The 24,899-nt window shown below is 35.7% G+C and overlaps 1 protein-coding gene across 12 annotated transcripts in view; it reads left to right on the forward strand.

Annotated features, from left to right (window-relative positions):
* Positions 1–24,899, forward strand: part of PKIB (cAMP-dependent protein kinase inhibitor beta) — a 245,378-nt gene that overhangs the window by 175,055 nt on the left and 45,424 nt on the right. For 6 of the 12 annotated variants that reach the window (XM_074036961.1, XM_074036962.1, XM_065543271.1 and 3 more), the window contains one exon: positions 21,232–21,298. The exons of the other annotated variants lie outside the window; for them this stretch is intronic. The gene's annotated coding sequence lies outside the window, so the exon portion shown is untranslated. The remainder of the gene's footprint in view (positions 1–21,231; positions 21,299–24,899) is intronic. 12 annotated transcript variants of the gene reach the window in all.

Below are 24,899 nucleotides of genomic sequence, written 5' to 3' on the forward strand. Positions count from 1 at the left end.
TGACTGCTGTAGACAAAATATTTGTGTTCTTTCCACTAAAAAATGTTTATACGTTGACATCATAAATACCACGGTGATGGTTTTAGGAAGTACGGAACCTTTGTTAGGTGGCTAGAACATGCAAGTGGCCCTCATGAATGGGATTAGTGCCTTTTTAAAAGAGACCCAGGAGAACTCCCTCTCTTTTCCTAATGTGAAGATGCAGCAAGAATGTTGCCATTTATGAACCAGAAAGCAGGCCCTCACCAGGTATTGAATCTGCTGGTGCCTCCATCTTGGACTTCTCAGCCTCCAGAACTGTGAGAAATAAATTTTTTTTGTTTATAAGCTGCCGACTCTATGGGATTCTGTTGTAGCAGCCGAGACAGATGAAGACACTGCCTTCATGGAGGTAACAGGCTAGTAAAGAATACAGACATAAATAAATAAAAATACACATATATAGCTACTAATAGTGATGAGAATTATGGGAAAAATATATATTTCTAGAGAGAATAAGCTTGATATTGATAATGCTAATCAAAATAGCTTACTTTTAAAAAAATTAGATACCCTGTATAAGGATCTCTTATTACTGACTATTATACTAGACTATATAAGGAAAAAAAGTCATTTTAGGTTTATTCTTCTATGTATAAAATACTGAGAAAGAAGTAGTTATTTATGTTCTGTCCAGATCTGGAGCTTTGAAACAAAAACTTTAAAAGGTGCCTGAAATTGTAAAATTTGAGCTCAACGGTAACCATGTTATATTTTTGTATTTTTTCCTCCCCTTAATAATAATTTATCTTTTATGGTATTGTGAGTTTTGTTTTTCTGGATATGATATAATATTCTTAAGAGATTCTTTTTCTTTCTAGGAAATCTTCAGACTTAGCGCTTACAAATATTTATAAATAAAAACAATTGACTATGCAACTATTGTATGTACCAGTATAATCTGACCAGATGACTTTTTGTCTCCATTAAATAAAAGATCTGATAAGTTTGTTACATAAAATAATAGTATGTTGTAGACATATCATGAAAGTTTAAATCGTCTTTCAGAGAAGAGTAACAATTGCATAAATCTCATTTTTAATTTTAGGTAAACTGCACACTACATTGCTATACAGTTGAAAATAATCAGTTCATGGAGAATTAAATAAAATTTTTTACTTAAGTATATTTTAAGTATAGTATTTGAATTTGAAAGAAGTTAAATTTGCCTATTGTGCTAAGAAATTGTTCCCATAACATCAAGCAAAACTGATGTATCACTACTGAGATTTGTTCCCATTCATGCCACATGTCTGGCTGTCACTGTCCCTGACCCACAGTGTGACAGGTCCATGGAGTTGCAGCTTTAGCTCTTCAGCCAGAAACCCAGCTGGGAGAAGTGAGGGGGCAAGAAGTTTGATGGGGGTGTCAGGCATCCAGGGAGTGGAACATGAGAGAAACAAGGGAATTCCGAAATTATAGATGTAGTACTAAGGGAGTCAAAGCAGAACTGGCTTATAGATAAAAGCCAGTAAAGGCAAGACCACCAATGATCCATATGTTTGCTCTATGCACACTAGCTATATTTGCCACATACATCTCCAGGTTGTTCACCTCCTCAAAGAGGCTGTCTCTGTTTCCTCATCTAATTTAAATACTCCTTGAGTTCTCATTATTATCTAACGACTTATTTTTCCCTTTTAGAATTATAAAGTGTAAATTATGTATCTGATTACTTATATATGTTCTATATTCTCTTTTAGTCTTCTTTTAAAATAAATTGTATTGTGTATGTTTGAGGTTTGTAACATGATGTTATGAAATATATACAGATAACAAAATAGTTAAAATAGTGAAATAGATTAACATATCTATCATCTCACATAGCTACTTCTTATTTAGTCTTTAAGGCTTTTTTACCCCAACTCTCTTCCAGTTGTTCAATAAACATTTGTTAAATGAATGAATAATGATCAAAGCTTTCAACAGGTTGCTGTTGGTGTTTCCCTTTATCCAGGAGGACTTGAGTCTAAAATTGCTACTCGTGGCTACATATTCATTAGGGGCTCACATGAACATCACCAAAATGCTTGGAAATGTACACATTTTTTCAAAGTGGTTATTCAGTTGACTTGCAATAGATGTTGGTGATCACCTACCCCCAAAATGCAGCTATTTATCCTAACCTAGTATCACAATTATGTTAGCGTCATTAGTTGTTTTTTATTGATGTCGGTGATTGATGTAGATTATGTTTTGGAGCTAACTCGGCTTTCATTCTTAGTGAAATATGTAGAATTTGATACTGAGGGGAGTTTATGAGTGAATGATTGCAGAAGTATTGGGATTGTCTCCAGTTTTGGGCATATCTACAATGCTACTTCCTTTTTCATCATGGTTTAGCAGGAATTGCTTGGAATCTTTCTTACATTGATGTTTCCAGAAAACTCTGTTGATATTTATTGCTCTTTTTTCAGCTGTATGTTTCTAATGTTTGAAAGATATGGAAGCTATCCAATTTAAACACTGGCTTTCAGCCACATCTCAATGTACTCATAAAACCAATAAAAATTCTTTCAGTCCAGCTTCACAGATGCAGGAATCACGTAGCTCTTTCTTGAGCCATTAAGTGACACAAGTAAAGATAAAGGTTTTGTCATACATCAGGTATGTGTGGTGTGTACACTAGCCTTAAAGATAAACTCACAAATTCTAATTTTCTGCTATTGTCCTGAATCACTGGATTAAGTTCTTTATATCATGCTGATTAGGATATACACTAAAATTAAATGTACTAATCTTTTATGCGAATTCAAAGAAAAAGCTTCCTAGAACCTTAGTTTGTTAATTAAAAATAATTTAGAATATTATGTACTTTTAATCTTCTGAGAGTCTAACATGTTTTTGTAATGGGTTGGTTTTGTGCTGGTTCTGGAATCATTAATAGGAAATATTAGACATAACTTATATTTGCAGAACTAGTTTGGGCCAAGTCGTGTATATTATTCCTTGACAACATCAGGCACACACGATGACTAAATTAGTTACCGTATAATTATAATAATTAAACGATCTTTACTAAGTGATGAATCATATTTGATTTACAAATTCATAAAAGTAATGATACAACTTTTGGCTACATCTTACTCTACTGCAGAGTAGGAAATGTATTGGCTTAGTTTGCTGAGTGCTTTGAGATTATAATTTAAATACTGTCCCTTGAGATGTTAATAAATCCAATTCCCTGATATTTAACATTTAACCAATTGCCTTCATTCGTTTATACTCTTATTTTTCCTGTTTTCAAGCTTGAAATTGTTGCTTTCATAATGGTGTGATGCACAGATCACATGGAAGTTTAACATAAACTTAGAGTTTAAGCTTGATTTTTCCTTATTAGTGGGGACCCTTTCTGGGCAGAGGTCTTTCTGAATTAAGGCCAGAGGAAAGTTTTGTTTGTTGGCAAAAGCAGGCCTATCTCAGGACCACTACTGGCTGCCACATCCTCTTACCTTAAATCTGAACCAGGAATCACTGAAGAGAAGGAATCTTGGTAATGTTAAATGTTTATGTTAACAGTAGCATTTATTTATTTGTTAAGCATTCATTTGACAAATTTTTATTGAGTACATACTTACCATCTGCCAGGCACTCCTCTAGATACTGCTGGGAATATAGGGTTGAGCAAAAAAGAATCATAGCCTAATGGAACACCCATTTTTAAAATAATATTAAACAGTAAGCTTGAATTATATAATATTATTAATCAAAGCAACTTTTCATAAGGAATGAAACTACACTTTACCAAATAGAAGTCACATGAACTTTTAAAATGAAGAGACATTTCCATTTGCATGTTATTTACATGCTTCTAAACACTTTAAAATAATTTTTTTCCTGACAAAGTTTAAAGATCTCTAGCTCTCATTAGAATTTTATTTAGTCTGTAATTGACGTAGCAAGTTAATGAGGCTTTATATACATATAAAATAAACTTGAATGTATTTTTAAATGTCTACATAGAGAATTCTATGTATGTGTGAATACTCTTTAGAAAGATATTTTCAAAATTGTTGACATCTGAAAGATTCATTCCTTACTGTGCTGTTTCCCTCAGAGATTATGCAAAATTTAATTGTGCTTTTAAAGACATTGTGCATAATCGATCTACGGATAAATAAAACTGAATATGAAATCATTTTGTGAGACCATTTGGTTCTTATATGATCTAGCTATAGGTACTTGATTGTTTTCCCCACAAAAGCGCTGAGTAAACTTATCTTTGTGAAAGGAATATGATTTTCCCTTCAAACAGTGAAATGGCAAGAGTGAAACATGGCGAGAGTTCCACTGTTTGAAAGGAAAGGCGTCTTCTTAACTAGTATTTATTTTTATTTTTAAATATTATTTTAATTTCAGGAGTACAAGTGCAGGTTAAAACTATAATTTAATAACTCTCAGTCTTAAGGTATTTTTTGGTAAAGTTGCCTATGTGTATCACTAGCACTGATTTAATGAAGTAGCGAGAGGAGAATCTGTAAATGTAGAAATGAAGTAATTGAAAATCTATTAGCTGAGAGGTTCCTGCTCATGCTATATTTAGAGAACACAATTAAAAGAAAAAAATGGAAGAAAAAAAGAAGCTTTCATGTGAAAAGACAAAGAGAATCACAGTACACAATAGAAAGAGCTGCGTTAAAGAAAAATAAAAATGGAAACATTTATCTAGTGCAGCATGATATTAAAATATTCTGAAAGAGCATGAAAATTAATTATCTACTTTAGTTTTCCTTTACAAATGTGTTGGAAATGTCAAACAAATTTCTGGATAAATGAGAAGGCTAAGCACTGGATCATTTGCAGGTGTTTTCTGAACACAGCAGAGCCTGGTGGATTCTGACATACATGAGAAAAGCCCCCACCAATTAAGGTGGGTTTCTCATGCTCATATGCACTTCCACTGTTATGGACAATATGGTCAAAAGTGAAGAAGCCCATGTTGCCCTTTGTTTTGAAAGACAAGATGATATGGTGGAAGGAACACTGGGCTGAATCTCTGGAGACCTAATTACACTTTCACTCTTCATCTCAGCAACTCGGAGACCAAAGCATGTAGGATTTCAGCTATGGAACTAGAGGACTGAGATGAAAGAGTTAAACATATTCTCCTCTAAGGTACCTTCCAAATTGATCATGCTGTAGCCTTGGGATATGTTGTTCTCTTACAGACTAAACCACAGATACAATCATGTTCATGCTTGGACCTCAGGGCTGAGAAGGCTTACTGTATGTTTACAATTGTCATCGCTGGAAAGTATACAGGGCATGGATATCTTGGAATTAAATGAGCACATGGTTACTTACACTAAAAAGTTTCTGTTTTTTTAAGTACAAATTCTTGATTAGAATACAAGCAGGCAGTTCTCCCCACCTTTGCAATTCTATAGCCTAAAGGATTAGGCTAAAATGATCATGTTTATTATTAAGCAACCAAAGGAAAATGTTCTCATATGGAAATGTGTGATTTCTTCAAGAAAACATATTTGCGACAGGATTGTAAATAAGAGAGAAAACCCAGTGATTGATCTATTTCTGCAATCAATATTACCATTCATCTCAAGACCCACTCATTTAATAAACCTTTTATGTATAAGACACTTACATTTATAGATTAAATATTTATACTTAGACATTTTTAGTGCTTTAGAAGAATAATCAAAAGGTAGAAAATATACATGATTTGTTAAATGTGACAAGCTGGCATCTTATTTCTACATTTGAAAAAATAAAATAAGCTCAATTTGGGATCTGTAATCAATGTGTTCATCAAAATGCTACAAGAATAAATTGTATGGATAAACATGAATGGCATACCGCACACTGCAGTCCTCCCTCAGAGATTCACGCTCAGCACTAACATCATCTGAGTCAATTTATTTAGCTTAAAAAAACTTTATTGACATAAATTGCTACCATAAAAGCCTCCCATTTAAATAGTTTCTAGTATATTCACACACTGTCACGTCACCACAATCCATTTAAGTCATTTTCTTCACCCCAAAGATAAATCCTATAAACATTAGTTGTGACTCCTTATTCCCCGCAAAGCCTAGGGACTCCCTCACCATCCTTAGGCTACCACAAATTTTTCTTGTTTTGTAAATTTGATATTTGGACATTTTATATAAATCGAATCATACAACATGTGGTTCCTCTCATTTAGCATAATGTTTTCAAGGATCATCAATGTTGTAGCATGTATCAATCCTTCATTCCTTTTTATTGCCAAGTAATATTACATTGTAAGAATATACTACATTTTATTTATGCATTTATCAGTGACGATGGACCTGTGTGTTTTCTCCACTTTTAGGCTATTATGAGCAACATTGCTGTGAATATTCCTGTAGAAGTTCTTTGTGGACATATACTTTCATTACTCTTTGTTATGGTTATATATCTAGGAGTGGAGTGGCTGGATCACATGGTAACCCTATGTTTAACAGTTTGAGGAAATGCTAAACTATTTTCCAAAGAGACTGCATCATTTTACATTCCAGCCAGCAATGAATGAGGCCTGCCATTTCTCTGTATCCTTCTCAACACTTGTCATTGTCTTTTTAAATTATAATCATCCTAGTGAGTGTAAAGTGATATTTCAACATAGTTTTAACTTGCACTTCCCTAATAGGGGATAATGATGCTCTGTATCATTTAATGTGCTTATTGACCACTTACATACCTTCTTTGTAGAAATGTCTATTTATGTTCACTGCCCATATTCTAAATTGGATTACTTATCTTTTTATTATTTAGTTGTAGTTCTATATATACTTAAAGTCCAAGTCTCTTATCAGACATATGATTGGCAAGTGTTTTTTTCCAATTTAGTAGGTAGTCTTTTCACTTTTGATGCTGTCATTTGGTGCACAAAGGCTTTTTATTTTGATGAAGTTCAATTTATCAATTTTTTTTTTGTCACTTGTGCTTTGGTGTCATATCTAAGAAATGATTGCCTAAACGAAGGTCACAAAGGCTTACTCCTATGTGTTCTTCTAAAAGTTTCATAGTGTTTGCTCTTACATTTAGATCTATGGTTCATTTTTAGTTAATTTTTGTGTATTGTGTGAGGTATAGGTCCAACTTTATTCTTTTGCATCTGATATCCAATTGTCTCAGCATAACTTTTTGAAAAGACAGTGCTTTCTTGCACTGAAATGCCTTGGCACTTGTTGAAAATCAATTCACTATAAACGCATGGGTTTACTTCTGGACTTTCAATTCTATTCCATTGATCTATGTGTCTTTTGCCAGTATCATACTGTCTTAGTAACTGTAGCTTTGTTAGTAAATGTTGAAATCAATAAAGGTGAGTCCCCCAAGTTTGTTCTTTTTCAAGGGGGTTTTCGCTGTTTTGCATTTCTTGAATTCCAATTAAAATTCAGGATCAGTATGTCAATTTCTGTAATAAAGCAAGTTGGATTTTGATGGGGCTTGTATTTGAATCTGTAGATCACTTTGAGGAATATTTCCGTCTTAAAAAGTCTTCAGATCCAAGATCTATTTATGAACCCTCTCTTTCTTTCTTAAAAGGACCTATTTCAAGGTGCAGGAAAATCTTTAGTGACATTCTTCATATCACTCTTCTTGACAAAACTGTTTAATATTAGAAGGTATTTCAGTCAACTGTGCTGATGACACAAGGCTAAGAAAAGAACATACGGTAGACCCAATGATATCAGGACAGACTGATATACTGACATCAACAATATGATATTTTTCAGTCTTAAATATCAATAACTATATTTAGGTTAAAAAATTTAACTGTTCTAGAACAGTTTGGGGGAGTTTTTTAAAAATATTGTATATGATTGATACTTATTTTAGCTCTAGAAGTGAAGACTTAGGACATGATAGCTGGCTTTTTAGATACTTGAAACTTCATATATGGATGAAGAAGCAAAATGAAGCAAAATAATAGGATGATGTTATCAGGGGATAGATTCAGCACTATAAGCATATTTTATACATTATAAAAGGCTATTGTGATATATTTATTAGTTTAAATTATAATTTTAAAAAGACCATCTTAATAATATTAGGTATTTATAATGATGACCATCAAACTGCAAGAGACTCAGTTACCAAAAGGATAATTCCTTTTTCAGTATCTTGTATTTACCTAACAGGAGAGAGAAATTGGAACATTTTAGAGACATTCTTAGCAACTAAGTTTGCAAAGGTTTTACTCTGTGCAGTGAAGAGTAAAATTGTTCAGTTGAGTCCAGGTGATTGTGGCGGTAACTTTATTGGCACTGTGAGTACTTTTTAGAGTTCACCAATTTTGGAGTTGGTCTTCCTTCTTTCCTTCCTTCCTTCCTTCCTTCCTTCCTTCCTTCCTTCCTTCCTTCCTTCCTTCCTTCCTTCTCTCTTTTTTCCTTCCTTCCTTCCTTCTCTCTTCTTTCCTTGTCTCCTTTTTTTATTTTTCATTTTTGGAGTTTCATTCTTGTTGCCCAGGCTGGAGTACAATGACACAATCTTGGCTCACTGCAACCTCCGCCTCCCGGGTTCAAGCAATTCTTCTGCCTCAGCCTCCTGAGTAGCTGGGATTAGAGGCATGCACCACCATGCCCAGTTATTCTTTTATTTTTATTTTTATTTTTTTGTATTTTTAGTAGAGACACGGTTTCCCCATGTTGGACAGACTGGTCTCAAACACCTGACCTCGGGTGATTCACCTGCCTTGGCCTCCCAAAGTACCTGGCCTCTTTCTGGTGGAAAAACATAAAGCTGAGGCATAGAGGAATATCTTTTCTATGAGTGAAGTGGCAACTTAAGCTAACATTGAAGTTAGTAATAACATTTCTACAACTACTGAAAGCTTTCTTTATGAGGTTGGTAAAATTATTACTGTCTCTTTACTAATGAGTAAACTGAAGTTTAGAGAGGGTATATAACTTGTCCAAAGACACAGAGCTAGTCAGTAGCGGAGCTAGCAACACTCAGGGATGTCTGATTCTAGCTGCTGTTTGTCTGCCTTCCAAGAGAGAGGCTTGAGCAATAAATTATGTAGGTTTAGTTTAGTGACTCAATTCCTTGGGTCTATTTCTGTTGTTTCCCTTATCCCGATTGTATTATTTCATCTTCATTTCCTTTGCCTTGAAAAACTTCATGGAAATTGGACTCCACTGATTCTGTTACATCTCTGTTCTTTTCAGTGTATTGAAACTTCTGGGCATGGGTAATTGTGGTGATAGCTTGATATCTGTTAATACCCACAGATCATGAGATGACACCTAAAAGCACTAGAAGCACAAGCTATTCTTGAATACTTGGTTCATTTCAAACTATTTTAATGTATTCTTTAATCTAAGATCTATTAGTCTGATCCTGGTTTTGCTTATATTAGGAACTGGCTACACATTTAGAGATGCTTTAATTTAAAAAATATGAATCTGAGAAAATGTAACCTGAAAGAAGAGTCTGTTAAATTACTATGTTTCCTGGATTAACATAGTTTATACCTGTGCCCTCCAGGAGCTGCTAAGAGTCTACCATCATCCCCAGGTGGATGTACCAAAATGGCTGCCACAAGAAAGTACCACAAACTGGGTGGCTTAAAACAAAGGAAATTTATTTGCTCATAGTTCTGGAGGACACAAGCCTAAACTCAAAGTGTTTCCAGGGCCATCCTCCCTCTGAAGCCTAGAGGGGAGGATCCTTCTTGCCTCTTTCAGTTCTGGTAGCTCCAGGTATCCCTCAGCTGGTAGATGTGTCCCACCTCTCTCTTCACAGGACATTCTCCATGTGTCTGTCCTTACATTGCCTTCCCCCTTTTTATAAGGACACCAGTCATATTGGATCAAGGGCCTATCCTACTCCAGTGTGACCTCATCTTAACTTGGTTACATTTGCCAAGACCTTATTTCCAAATAAGATCACATTCACATGTACTGGGGGTTAGGACTTTCATATATTTTCGGGGTAAACAATGGGACCCAGAACACCATATTTGTATTTGTTTTAGGGCTGAAGTATGATTTTTTCAGACCAGTGCCTCAGAGAAATGTGGAGGTGAGTGGAATCATTCTACTGAAAATTAGTATTTTAGCATTTAGAACATATGATCTTTGTACCACTTCCTTCAAAAGCTTATTTACGCATTCATGAGGATGTGGATATTCTCATATTGAAGGTCTCTACAAGATGATGTTATGTCAACTAGTGCAGTATGATATGACAACAGTAATACTGCAATGTGGTGAAAGTACCAACAACTGACAAAATCCACAGACTAGCTGTAACAATCAGAGATTGATTGTTGTTTGAAGCCCAGCTTTCAGCAGCAGCTGCTTCATTGAGAATTGGTTTTAGTGACTCAGCACTGCAGCTGCCATTTTTCTCTGAGCCAGACAAATCCTGACATGAGCAAGGTACTGTTATAGGAAGTATAAATTCAGCTAGTTATGACTGTCATTGGCCTAAATATGAGACTTGTAGTCATTCTCAGATTAAAGGAAGGAGATTATTTTGATACTTAATGTAAATATTAAATTTATTTATTTATTTATTTATTTATTTTAGAATGTGGTTTTTCTCTGTCACCCAGGCTGGAGTGCAGTGATGTGTAATCATAGCTCACTGTAACCTCAGACTCCTGGGCTCAAGCAATCCTTCTGCTTCATCCTCCCAAGTAGCTGGGACTACAGGTATATGCCACCATGTCCAGCTAATTTTTTCTATTTTTTCTAGAGGTAAAGTCTCACTATGTTGCCCAGGATGGTCTTGAACTCCTGGGCTCAAGCAATCCTCCTAACTTGGCCTCCCAAAGTGCTGGGATTACGGATATGAGCCACTGTTCCTGGTCTGACATTAAATATATTTTCATCAAGTTTTTTGTTGTTGTTGTTTATTTTCATTTTGTTTATAGCCTTCTTGCCTTTAAATTTAATTTAATGTAATGCCTTAAAATGAAGCATATCTAAATAATTCATCTTCTAAAGGCAAATATATAGTATATAATTGTAATGTTTAGAATTTAGTATGCCTAGTTAACACCCCTTTAGGGAAAAATAAACCTTTGTAAAAAGCATATTAGTATATTTTTAAATTCAAATTAGTGACATCAACAGTGTTAACATTTAGCTGTTAGTCTTCCTTGCAGCCATGAAGTACATAGTCTGTACAGCCTAATACAGTGAACTTCTATCAATGCTTCTCCAGTTCTAGAAAGATCATGAATTAGAAAAATTAAGCTTTTTCTTTTTGTTCTTGTTGACCCATATACCTGGGTTAAAAAAATTTTCAAAATGACAGCAATGACAAAAAGAAATAAGGTTAGGCTGCATTGCTTAGTAAACATAAGTAGGAAAACCAGAAATGAACATTTCAACCTTTGTCTCTTTATTGTTGAGCAAAATATGAAACCTTAATTTGGCCAGTTTCCTTTTGAGAGATTGTTCTTACAGATAATGCCTAGGAGTCACTCTTCAAAGGGCCCTTTAAAATGGATTTATTGCAAAATTTTATTTCAAATTACTTTCTTAGTCTAAAATTCAAAACTATCTGCATCTTATTTAGATAAAAACATCTAAATCTGCAGCATGTTAAATAGGTAGTAAAGAAATGTTCCTCTGAATAAGATCCTTCTAATGCATTTCTCTGCTGTGTGTGCTTTTTCTTGGGTATAGGAGAATGAAAGAGCTATGACAATGTTAGGACAAAGTAGACTTGGGAGAGAGACCTTCAGTCCAAGAAATAATGAGATCAAAATCACACAGGAATTCACACAGAGTTAGTTTTGAAAGGAAACAGATGTCATGGAAAGGAAAAAAGAAAGTTGGTTGTAAAGTCAGTTTTTAATGAAAAAAAAAATAGTTAAAATGCATTTGAAATTTTCATAGATATTTTCTGGTCCTATGCATGTAATTGGTTATTTAGAGGTCATTTGGTTTTAGATGAAGCTGAGTTTATCCTCCACCCCCTAACCTGACACGTCAGTAAAGGAATGACCTGTGACCTTGTGCTAGTCATTCAACCTTCTAAAGCACAGTTTTTCCTTTGGTACAAAGAATAGTCATAATAGCAACTTCTGTTTATTAAACACTTACTAAGTGTTAGGAATTACATTAAGTACTTTTCAGACATTGTCTCACTTAATCTTCACAACATCCTGTGAGGTGGAAGTTTTATTTCCACAGTATAAATAAAGAAATGTGAGCTGAGTTTGCCCAAGTCATATAGCTATTATGTTCTAGAGCCAGTCTGTCTCCAAAGCTCGCGTGCATAGCATTATACTGTCTTTAATGTTAGTCTTTGCCAGCCTTAGCCTTCCATGACCAAACCTTTATGACCATCTAACTTCCTGTGCCCAGTGCACACACCATCGACACTGCCTCTCAGCCAGATTCAAGCAGGTTGACCTTGCAAAAGCCCTTTAATTTCCGACAGGTTCCCTATGCAGAAGAAGAAACTATTGCTTATTGCTTTGTAAGGGGTCATTTAGCTAACCAAAATCACGTCCATTTAATAGCAGTATCTTGACTGACTCAAAAGGGCACAAAATGATAATATCTACTTCAAAAACATTTTTTAAAACTGGGGATATGTGCTAGGTTTTTTTTTTTTTTTTTTTTGGTACTTCTCTTCCACCTTTCCCCTCTGTATCTCTGGAGTCTATCAAATCACTTTCTGGTGGATACGCAATATGACAATACATTTATTAGTAGTCTTGAGCTGCCCTTATGGGTGCATTTGTGTGTGCTTTTTGAAACAGACCAGACTCCTTTGAGCAGGTGACTGATCTTATCAAGGAAGCGATGGAATATCTGGTGTTAAACTATAATGCTAAGAGGGCATCTTATAGAAACCATTTTGAAAAAATATGGGATATATCAAAAGTGACCTCTAAAGTAGAATTCGTCAACTTTACTTTCAGACAAAGTCTGAAAAGTGCATTTCTTTTTGTTGCTCCTGTGAATCAACTTAGTCAACCACTACTACTAGTATTAAGTCAGTATGGCAGGCAGACCTGGATTCATGACTTGACCTTGCTCGGCACTGGCTCGATTATAACCTCAAGCTTCCTTAGGCATCCAATGGTACTAAATTTTTTTATTTTTTCTGACGGTTTTTGAAAGGTTTCAGTGAGAGAATGTTTAAAGCATCTGGAAAATCATGGGCACTCTACAATTGTTTGCTCCCTTTCCTCCCAGTGAGTTGGTATGGTCATTTTTATATGTAACATAGTTTCATTGGCTTTTTTTTGTGAGCACAAATGTTTATAGATGACAGATAGAAATATGCATCTATGTATGTAACAATATTGGGCTTAGACTTAACTTTTTTTCAATTTATTTTATAATTAACATCAAAATTAACTGTGATGCCTAACAATTTCCTCTTTAATCTCAGATATACCTATTAAAATGTTGTAAGTTGGCCAGGCGCGGTGGCTCTCGCCTGTAATCCCAGGACTTTGGGAGGCCGAGGAGATCGAGACCATCCTGGCTAACATGGTGAAACTTCGCCTCTACTAAAAATACAAAAAATTAGATGGGCGTGGTGGCGGGCGCCTGTAGTCCCTGCTACTCGGGAGGCTGAGGCAAGAGAATGCTGTGAACCTGGGAGGAGGAGCTTGCAGTGAGCTGAGATAGCGCCATGCACTCCAGCCTGGGCAACAGAGTGAGACTGTCTGAAAAACAAAAAACAAAAAGCCAAAAAAAAAACCTGTAAGTCATATGAAAGATACATAAAGCTTATGAACTTTTTTATTGGTGTTTGAGGATTATAATATTGGTAAGAAAGTAATATAAACTAAGAAGTTTAATAGTTACAGAAAAAATTAAAAGTTACTTCTTTTATTGAGGCTTTGCAAGCAAACATTAAGAAGCAGTGAATAGTTTACAAAAAAAAAAGTGTGAATCTGCTATTTTGGTGCTGTGGTTTTAATGCTCATGGTAAAAAAGTAAAGAGAAGCTCTTTCCAGGTTGATCTGAGTGGCTTTCAGGTTATATTTAAATGCCAGAAATTCTAGAACCACACAGGCCACACCTGAAAATACATACAGACAGATACGAGTGAAGCAATGGCAATTTTGCATGTCGAACGCTGTGTCATGAAATGCAACCCCCACCCTCTACCCTGCTCCCACTTAACATATACACACTCTTCTCTTACACCAACTCAAAATAAGAAAAAAAGATTTCTTTCCCCTCAAGCTAATTTCTTGGTGTACAGCAACCTTTGTTCAGGTATTCTGCAACCATATGTAAAGGAAAGGTCATTTTAGAACAGATTTTCACACCCTGATCTACTTGGAGAAAGGAAAAGTATTGTCTGGTCATTAAGTAAAAAAATGACAGGGTTTAGAATCCCAAAATGCATGCCAGTATTAAGAATTTAAAGGAATACTGTATATAGGATTCAAGGATAATACTAAAAACAGCAATGAAAACTGTCTTCCAAACAATTGGAAAGACCGTGGAAAATGCAGTCACTATGTGAAGAGAAAAAGGAGATTACTAACATAATTATTTTCAAAGGAAGAGAGAGGGATATCAATTTCTTATACAAAGTGAATTAGTATGATTGATTTTTATGAAAATGTGCTGGTGAAAAAAACTGGAATCTTTCCTGATGTCCCTTAAGCAGCTATACTTCACATTCTGCAGACTAAAACTAGAGAGAAAAGAATCTTCAAAGACAAAGCTAAAATGGCATGTTTTGTCAATATGAAGTGGACAACGGAATACAAAACAGAAATCTTTGGTCTGACTTCTCCCTGAAAAATATCCTCCTGGTTGGATAAACCAGGTCAGGTGGGGAAGAAGGACTGTTGGAGGGCCTAGTGTAATGTTGCCTGAATGTTCTGGAATGCTGATGACCTTCCAGGAATATTAACACATCTCACAAGTGATACAGATTCCCAAACTCTTTCTTCTTATACGTAACAGTTGGCTTCTATGTTGCCAACTTTATTAACTTCAAAGCTTAATGTGAAATTTAAATCACTGTATCTTCCAATGAAACAATAAAAATTGAGGAGGAGGATTTGTTTCAGTTTGCCATTTCTACTTACAGAAATCAGCCCCTGGCTGGGTACATGGGCTCACTCCTGTTATTCCAAAACTTTGGGAGACCAAGGTGGGAGGATTGCTTAAGGCCAAGAGTTTGAGACCAGCCTGGAAAATATAGTGAGACCCCATCCCTATTTAAAATACAAAACAAAACAAAAGCAATCAGCCTCTTAGAAAGAATGTGTGAGTAGCAAGATACTTATGCTTCATTTTCCCTTCATTCCTGTCACCTCTTTTCTTCCTCTATTGTGAGAATTTACAAAGGACAGAATGACATAGGTACCTGTTGGGTGTTTTTTTTCTCTCTTGGAATTCTGGAAATTTAAACTAAAGAATTATTGAGATCTGGCTTGTTCAGAACCGTAATTAATGCCTTTCTATTTCAAGAAATGATTGCTTTAGTTTTTCATGGGAGATTTAAATGGATTTAAGGCATTTAGCCCACATTAGATTCCCTTTAAATTTGTTTGTCAGCTTGAATCAAGGCTAATTCTATTATTCCATGATTTGAATCATTAGCTCTTTCCTATAAAGGATAATAACATTTTTTTTTTGAACCTTTGCTGATTACTGCTGCTCTCTCCTGCCTTCTGTGAGAATACCCCATCATTCAGCTTCTGGCATTCTCTGATCTATCTTAGTCTTAGATTCTATTAATTTTCACATTTTTCATCTGTATATACTATACAAATTTGCTGACATTTCTGTTTTCAAATTTTTCCTTTTGTCTGACTTCCAGGCCCATACTTTCAGCTCCTGCCTTGGATATTTTCCACCATCTGAATTCCACTTGTCTCCCTCTCACCTGTTATTTTGTTGGTGGTTCCACTGTTGTCCTAGTTCCCTGGGCATAAAAAACTTGGAATTGTTTGAGTTCATCATTCTCCCTCATTCAGTGTAGCTTATCTCCACATTCCATGGATTTTTCCATTTTGTAAATGCTTTTTATGTCCATATATATTAGTTTTAGACATCAGTTTGGCAGTTATTGCAAAATCCAAAAATAACAGTGGATGAATCTCAATGTAAGTTTAATTCTATCTCATGTGCAATCTAGGCCAGGTGCTACAGGGCTGGTATAGTGGCTTAACCAGGTTAGGGATGCAGGCCCCTTCCATCTAGTTGCTTTGTCATCTCCAAGGTATTGTGTTTGTCCACCTCATCGAGCATGACTCATAACCACAGATGCAGTCCAGTTCTCAGAAAGGGCAAAAGAGGAAGGGGAGATCACATTCCTTTCTCTTTCAGTATGTAACCTGGAAGTGGAATGTATCACTTCTGCACCTAGCCATAGTTAATGAAGAAATTCAGTTGCATGACCTAGCAGCATGGAAGGCTTGGTAATACTATCTGTGGCTATGTACCCAGCTAAACTTTCTATTTCTATAGAAAGGGGCAGAGGAGCAAATGGAAACCAGTCAACAGTATTCGCCACACTCGTCTTCCTCCAGTTTTATAGTCTTCACCCTTTAGTGGGTCCTCATAGACCATTGCCAAGGCTATTTCCAAAACTTTTGCTAGATTTGCTATTTGCTCACTACCAATCTACCCATCACCCATTCTTTCTATAAGGAATCATGTGTTTTTGGTGGTGGTGGTGGTGGTGGTGGTTGTTGTTGTTGTTATTGTTAAACCTCATCAAACCTTTGCTCAGTGGCCCACAGCATGAAGTCTCTGTTTCAATGTTCTTTATAATCTGGTCCTAGTATACCTGTTTCCAGCCATCTCTCAACTTTTATCATTTCATTAATTTATTCATTTAGTATATGTATGTTGAGTACTTACTATGTGTCAGGCAGAGTCATTCATTCTCCTAAGCTAGTTCATTTGAGTTGGTGGACAGAAAATATCCTCGTGAATGCACATCCTTTTTAATGTCACCATTTCTGTGATGATTGTGCTCACCATTGTAATGCTTGAGAGGTTAAATGCATCCTCTTAAGAGCAGACTTTTAAAAGTAGGTCTTACAGTTGAAGTGGTTAATTTGCTTCACATAGTCAGATGATGTTCACTGGACACATTTTAGCTTTCAGGTTTTTATGTATTTTAGAACTATGCCTTGCTTTTAAAAACAAAACAAAAATTTAAAAGAATACTTATTGAAGGGGCCGGGTGTGGTGGCTCCTGCCTGTAATCCCAGCACTTTGGGAGGCCGTGGCGGGTGGATCATGAGGTCAGGAGATCGAGACCATTCTGGCCAACATGGTGAAACCCTGTCTCTAGTAAAAATAAAAAAATTAGCTGGGCATGGTGGTGGGCGTCTGTAATCCCACCTACTTGGGAGGCTGAGACAGGAGAATGGCTTGAACCCGGGAGGCGGAGGTTGCAGTGAGCCAAGATCGTGCCACTGCACTCCATCCTGATGACACAGCAAGACTGTCTCAAAAAAAAAAAAAAAAAGAATACTTATTGAAGTAGCTATAAGTAGATTTAGTAGCTCATTGACATTGTAAAATAGTTCAGATGAAAGCATAGGTTAGGTCTTATCTCATGTGTTACAGTTGTCTAGTTGCTTATTTGTTCCCAAGCAACTTAACCTGATCCCCAATCTTACAGACTGAAGCATAAAAGCCTTTACCGGAACATGCCTTTAACTGGACTTTGTCCTCCAAACTACATTTCCTTCTCCCTCTACAGTCCTTGGTGTTTTGAGACAGAAATGTGCATAATGTAACTAACCTGACATGATTTTTATGTTTACAATTCATTTTTCTGAGAAGTCACTGAACCAGGTGAGATACATGAGACTGAGTTATACAAGTTCAGGGTTAAAGCTGTATTTAAAATTTTGATATTTTGATCATCATAAATCTTTGCATAAATTTTTATTTTTAAAATGTATGGCATTTACATGTTATTCATCTTGATTTCTGAGCTTTTGGGCACCCCCTGAAATTTTGTGCTTGAGATCCAATAGATTCTTCTCCTTTATGCATATTATTTGCATGTTACCATGGCTAGCTGCTTGAGTAATTAAAACTCAAGTTAGAAAATATATATTTGGAAGAAAAAATAAGTATTTATTATTTTACCAAACCCTAGTACCAAAAATTACTTTAAATCCTGTTAGTTTATTGTTTAAGTATTTATATTTACAACTGAAGTCAGCTTGGAACACACAGAGAAACGAGTCCCTGCAAGCAAGTACTGGTTGTCCATCAAAAAGGAGAATGGACAAGCACCAAGATTAATCTTTTTAGCTACGGTATTATATCTTTCTTGAAATGGCTGCTCTTGTTCCATCTCCAGCCTGGTAGCCTCATCTCTAAAGTGGCAGTGTAGACATGTAGTTTTCCCTGAGAAGGAGAGGAGTAGGGAGGGGGAGTGAGTATAGCATGAGACCTTGAAGCCCGAGGTACCCAGAGCAGTACTGCTTGTATCTATCTTGAATGTAGGCCTTCTACTAAGGGGTTCATTTAAAAAGAAAATATTCCTCAGCTAAAAACAATAGTTTGAAAATGACTAAATGATATTCAAGATCTCTGCTAATTCTGAATGTGCATGTGTTTCTACTGTGATAAATTTCTGCTGATTCACCCATACTGTAATCTGCTCCCTTTGTAAAGGGTATCAATACACCTTGATGAGTCCACTGGCTTTTTTGGCTGTTGGTATGTCTTAGCTTCTATGTATATCACCAGGTTTTCTCTTGATTTAGTTGTAGTTTAAGGAGCGAGAATGCAGAAAGAATCAGACCTTGTGTGGTAGAACCATCATGCAAATTCTGCATCGTATGTTGAGGATCATGAAAAGCATATTAGAACATCTAATTATATCTATTTCTATTTCATTGTAATGTCTGTTAATGTATTTAACATATATAATAATATAAGCAAATAAGTTATATTAGACTATTAGTATAGTAACATTTATAATTCATAGTATAAATATTCATATATAGGAGACAAGTACACACAAAAATTATTTTTGTATTTGTTAGGGGCATGCTACCTTTCTTAAAACCTTTCCAATAATTACCGCACTTTTGTTAGTAAAACGTTTGATAATTGATATTTTAAAGGATGAGTAGAGACTCTCATAGTCTCTTAACCTTTAGTATTTTTGTGTTAAGCAGATCTTCATTAAATCTGAATTTTTATGGACATTAGTAATAAAAAATATGGATGAAATATTTTCAAATTCCACCACATAGGTACATTTGTATGTAAAATAAACTAGAAAGAAGTGGAGAGGGAAAAACATAACTATTTCACTCATTTTTTTATTTGGTTGTATTGCAATAGACAGGGATAGGTGGAATTCTGTAAAATAAAAAAAATTAATCATGGGAAGGTTATAAAATTATAGGGATATTTTAAACATGCATTTTAAAAATGCAAATAGCAATGTTTAGTTTTATCTAACAGACTTTAAACCAGATTCCTATTTATAGTTTCTACTAGATCTTTGCCAAGGGCTGTGTCCAAATGGTTGAAAATGTTAAGACTACAAAATTTTGTTTTCTTAATCATGTCTTTTAGAGGTGCATATTTACATAACATTATATACATTTTGAAGTTTACAAATTTTTATCTTTTTACTACTTCCTGTATCATCATTTCTTCATTTATTTCTCACTTCCTCTTCTCAGTTCCTTATATTTGGTCTGGACATATAGGACTCATTAAAGGAAAAAGTCCCAGACAAAGAGTGTGAGGAAGAGCAAATATCATTTGAGAAACTGAGTATGGGAACAAGGTTAAAATGATGTCTGCTTTTAATTTTAAAATTCTTCCTAGGTGATAAAATATGCATTCAGGCAGCTCCAAGTCTGAAAAACACCTAATGCACCTTGACATGCAACAGATATTTATTGCACTCCTCCTACCATCTGTGAAACACTGTGCTGGGGACAAGACAAATGAGTCACAGTCCATGCCCTCAAAAGGTTTAAAAAAATCTGTTTGCAGCAGGAAAGCAGACACTAGACCGAAATGTGTAATGCCTGTGAAAAGCACAAAGACAGATATGTATCAGGGTGTTTTCGAGCACGTAGGAGGAACCTGCCTAGACTGAGGAAGGCATAGAAGGCTCTGGAAAGGATTGCCCAAGTTGACCCAGAATAGATGAAGAAGGTATACTAGCAAGGGGATGGGGAAGAGACTGAGGGCAAATAAACTTAGCCATAGGAGTGACAGAAATAAAGCACAGGATTCTACTGGTGGAGTGTGATTGTGGAGCTTTAGGATTGGTGCAGGCTCGGCATGGGTGAAAAAGAAGGAAAAGTAGGGTGGAGCTAGTTCTTGGAGGGCACCATGTACCATGTGAAGGGATTTGGACTTGATATTATAGGTGATAGGCAGACTAATAAGGGTTAATTATAGAATAATCATGACTATGTTTGCTTTGAAATAATTCTGACACCTGTGTAAAGAATGGATTTGCAGGAAGCAAGAATGCATACAAGAAAATCATTAGGATGTTGTTGCCACAGTCCAGGAAGAGTGAATGGTAGGCTGAACGAAGGCACTAAGAGTGTGGTGAAGGGAATTTGCAAAATGCCTTATTGCTATGAGTGGCTAATGTGTGTACCAACGGTTCATACTCCCATTATTTTTCACCCTTCTTATGCCAGATGCTAAGTCCTGAAATATAAGGCCTATTCTGTGAATAGGAATTATATATAGGTAGTTTACTTTGATTTCCAAGAGCAATATGGTTCGATTTCTTTGACATGATCCTTATGTGGGTACTGGGAATATTGGTAGAATGCCTTAGAACACTTATGAAGGGTGCAGAAGATTCTCTACAATTATGTTCTCAAAGTTTGATGTGTTTCTACAAACGTCCAAAGGTGGTATCATGCCAAATATTGTCCTACAATCATTTTTATGTGGCTACAAATGTTTCCTGTAATGATCAGTTGTTTTTACATGACGATTTCTCAACTTGACAGTGATCCCTAACAGCATCAATGCAGCAATCATCCACTGAATTTTGTAGCTGATAATCCTGGGAACTAGTAACTATTATTTTAAATAAGGTCCTTTTGACTTTTAATAGAAAATTTTATGATTGAATTAGAGGTTCGGCTTTTCCCAAGAAAGTCGGGCAAGTCGTGATGCTAACCAGTTTTAACTAAATATTTTAAAAAGCCAAAAGTAATTAAAATTTGATTAATTAACTGAATTGCCACCTTTTCTGGCTTTTCATTTTTTTTTTTTTAATTTGCAGGAAAGAAAGTGTATCAGAATTTTTTAAACCTGTCTCAGAAATAACAACATATTTTAATCAGAGATTTGTAAGTATCCTTTTCTTTATTTAAGAAATTATATATTGATTTTGTGAAAGAAATGGCTCCTACCATAAAACACTTGACAGGAAATGGATATTTAGTCTGAAGTGTCATGTAAAATTTGAATGAGAGTAATGCATATGCAAAACTTTACCAATCCTCAAACAACAAAATAAATAAACCAAAACCTCAATTAGAAAACTTTCACCAAGTCTATCTACAGCTCATAAATATTTGGTTTATTCTTTGGACATTTCTCTTTGATGATATCTTTTTCATTATCATTTTTCCTTTTGTGAAAATACATGTGTGTCCACATATTTTAGAGAGTTTGTCACATCAATGAGAAGGAAGAGAAAAAGTTAGGTCCACAGGAAAGGGAAGATATAGTATTCTGTTAAAGTTAATATAGCTTTTCTATGACGATTTTTGGTGAAATTTTTTTAAAAATCAAAGCTAGGTCTTATAATATTAAGGCCCATACAGTTTCATCATAGTTATGAAAGACCTATTATTGTCCTATAACCAAAACTGATCAACTCAAGAATGAGGAATCTGGGAGACTTTTTCTATTTTAATTTACCAGAGTTCAAGATAAGCACACATTTTCACAAATGTTTTATTAAATAAATTTAGAAGAACCAGTAAGTGAAAAAAAAGTTTTATTCCCTGAAAAAAAAAATCATGTCTAATGAAGTTTTATTATAGCACTAAAGCAAATCACCAGCATATTGAATTTAAGAACACAGAGTTGATAGTGTAAAGCACACTTATTATTTATATTATTATTACATTGTAATATATAATGAAATAATTATACAATTCATCATAATGTATGTAGTATCAGTGGGAGCCCTGACCTTGTTTTCCTGCAACTAGATGGTCCCATCTCAGGTGATGGGAAACAGTGACAGATCATCAGGCATTAGATTGTCATAAGGAGTATACAACCTAGATCCCTCGCATGCAGAGTTCACAATAGGGCTCATGCTCCTATGAGAATCTAATGCTGCCACTGGTCTGACAGGAGGCAGAGCTCAAGTGGTAATGTGAGTGATGTGGTGTGGCTGGAAATACAGATGAAGCTTTGCTTGCTCACCTCTCACTCACCTCTTGCTGTGCGGCCCAGTTCCTAACAGGCCATGGATTGGTACCCAGCCCATGGCCCAAGTGTAAAGAAGATCAGTAAAGCAAAGTCATGCAACTAAGGTCTGGAGCTGAGTGGGCTCCTCACTAGCTGTATGAGACCTTGGACAGCATAATTCTGGGCTTCTCAACTATAAATATTTGTGTTTCAGGGTTGTTGACTAAAATGATGACTACCTTAGATCATTTTATGATTCCAGGATATCACTGAAACATTGCTGCTTAGTAGTTAACAGTCACTTTATCTTGGTTAATCTATTATTATATGACATTAACATTTGCGTAGTAGTTAATAAAACTGACCAACAGGAAGTGAAATATAATTCTATCTTGCTTCATTGGATAAGACCTCAGCAATTGCTTAATGAAAAGGTGTATTAAATGTTTAATTACACATTTTGCAGCAATATAGGCTGTTTCATAGCTGTGTGGCATTAATTTTCAGTTTCATTACATACATTTATTAATCTTGTGATTCCAGGTAAGTTGCCTGAACTTCCTAACACTTCAGTTTGTCAGTAAAATGAGGGTAACAATTCTGATATCACAGGATTGTCTTGGAGCTTAAATGAAATGAAAAATACAATATAAATATTCACGATGACATTAACCTATACTGTAACCATGATTGCCTATTTTTACTACATTGTTTTATAGATCCTGAGGTTTTGTCCTTGTCAAGATTTCATTTGTAAGTGTATAAATGCTAAGTTATGGATGATATTGGTATTTATAAAGTCACTGGAAGAATTACTATAATGCAGATTGTTGGCCACACTTCCAGCTATTAACAAGTATCTTTCATAATTCTTATGAAAGTAATTCATAAGCTAATCTTTGGGAAATACAAATTTTTCCTTTAAAAATGATCCCCAAATCAAAATTGAAGGGGAACTTTGTAAAAAAATATACATTTCTAGCGCTCTATCTTGGAGATCCTGATTTAGCAGCATGTCCGAAGCAAGGCCTAGGAACTTGTTTTTTTAAAACAACTGCCTAGTTGATTATAATACTTTGAAAACTCCTGCTTTACAACCTCACTGCATCGCTATCTTTTGGTTGAAGAAGGTTTTGGCTGTGCTGCTTACCATATATGGATGAGGGGATGGAGTCAGGCTTGTGTGCTTCTGCTAGTGCAGATCAAGTAAAGAATGAAAAGGATGAGTTTGGGTGTCTGCAGTGCATACATTGACATTGACTGTTTTCTCAACCTTGGCTATGTAGCTGCTTTAAGTAAATCGTATGTCAAGCCCATAAATTGCAGATTTCCTGAACCAGAAAAAGCTGTTGGAGATCATCTAGTTCAAACCGCTTATTTTGCAAAGGAGGGAATTAAACTCAGAGATTTGCCCAAGGCCCCAGGAGAAGACCAGGACTAACAGTTGAATTCTTGCCCCAAGCTTGGTTTCATTTCTATCACAATTGAATGAAGGAGGGAATTAAACTCAGAGATTTGCCCAAGGCCCCAGGAGAAGACCAGGACTAACAGTTGAATTCTTGCCCCAAGCTTGGTTTCATTTCTATCACAATTGAATGATTCTAATTCTGCCAGGAACCTGTAATACTTGTGAAACCAGCTTTTCTTTCTTTCTTTCTTTTTTTCTTTCTTTTTTTTTTTTTTTTTTTAATGGAGTCTCTCTCTGTCGCCCAGGCTGGAGTGCAGTGGCCTCATCTGGCTCACTGCAAGCTCCACCTCCCAGGTTCAAGCCATTCTCCTGCCTCAGCCTCCCGAGTGACTGGGACTACAGGCACCCGCCACCACGCCTGGCTAATTTTTTGTAGAGATGGGGTTTCACTGTGTCAGCCAGGGTGGTCTCAATTTCCTGACCTCATGATCCGCCCACCTCGGCCTCTCAAAGTTCTGGGATTACAGGCTTGAGTGAAACCAGCTTTTCTAGCGCTGACTTCAGGCTTCCAGAGCAGGCATAGAAAGTGCTCTTAAGTGTCCAGCTTTGTGAAAGTAAGAGCGTCTTCCTTCCCAACTCCAGTTCTCTGTCCTGAGTGAAAAAAGGCAGGAGAGTCACTGAGGGATTGCTGGTACTCACCTGGACAGGACATCTATTCCTATAGTTGCACCATTTTCTTTATTGCCTTCTTGGTCTTTATGTTAGTCAGAGCCAGGCCTTATCTTAAACTCTGTATCTCCAGAAGGGAGAGCCATCATCTCAGTTTCTCCCCCCCCCTTTTTTTTTAATACTTGCATCCTTTTTTTTTTTTTTTTTTTTTTTTTGTGGCATGTCTTTACTTGCCCTAATCTGGACATTTTTCAGCTCTGGAGTGCAATTAAGTTCAACAAATACTCAGTGCTTCTCTGTCCCAAGAGCAGTCCTGGGTACCAGAGATGTAAAATGAATCCAATATAGTCCTAGTTTCAAAAGCATTCACAACATCATGAGAAAGGAGATAAGTCTGAAAACTGTTGCAGGAATGTTTGCAAATGCCACAAGAGCACTGAAGCCAT

This window comes from Macaca fascicularis, chromosome 4 (assembly GCF_037993035.2).
Source record: "Macaca fascicularis isolate 582-1 chromosome 4, T2T-MFA8v1.1".
NCBI classification, from domain to species: domain Eukaryota; kingdom Metazoa; phylum Chordata; class Mammalia; order Primates; family Cercopithecidae; genus Macaca; species Macaca fascicularis.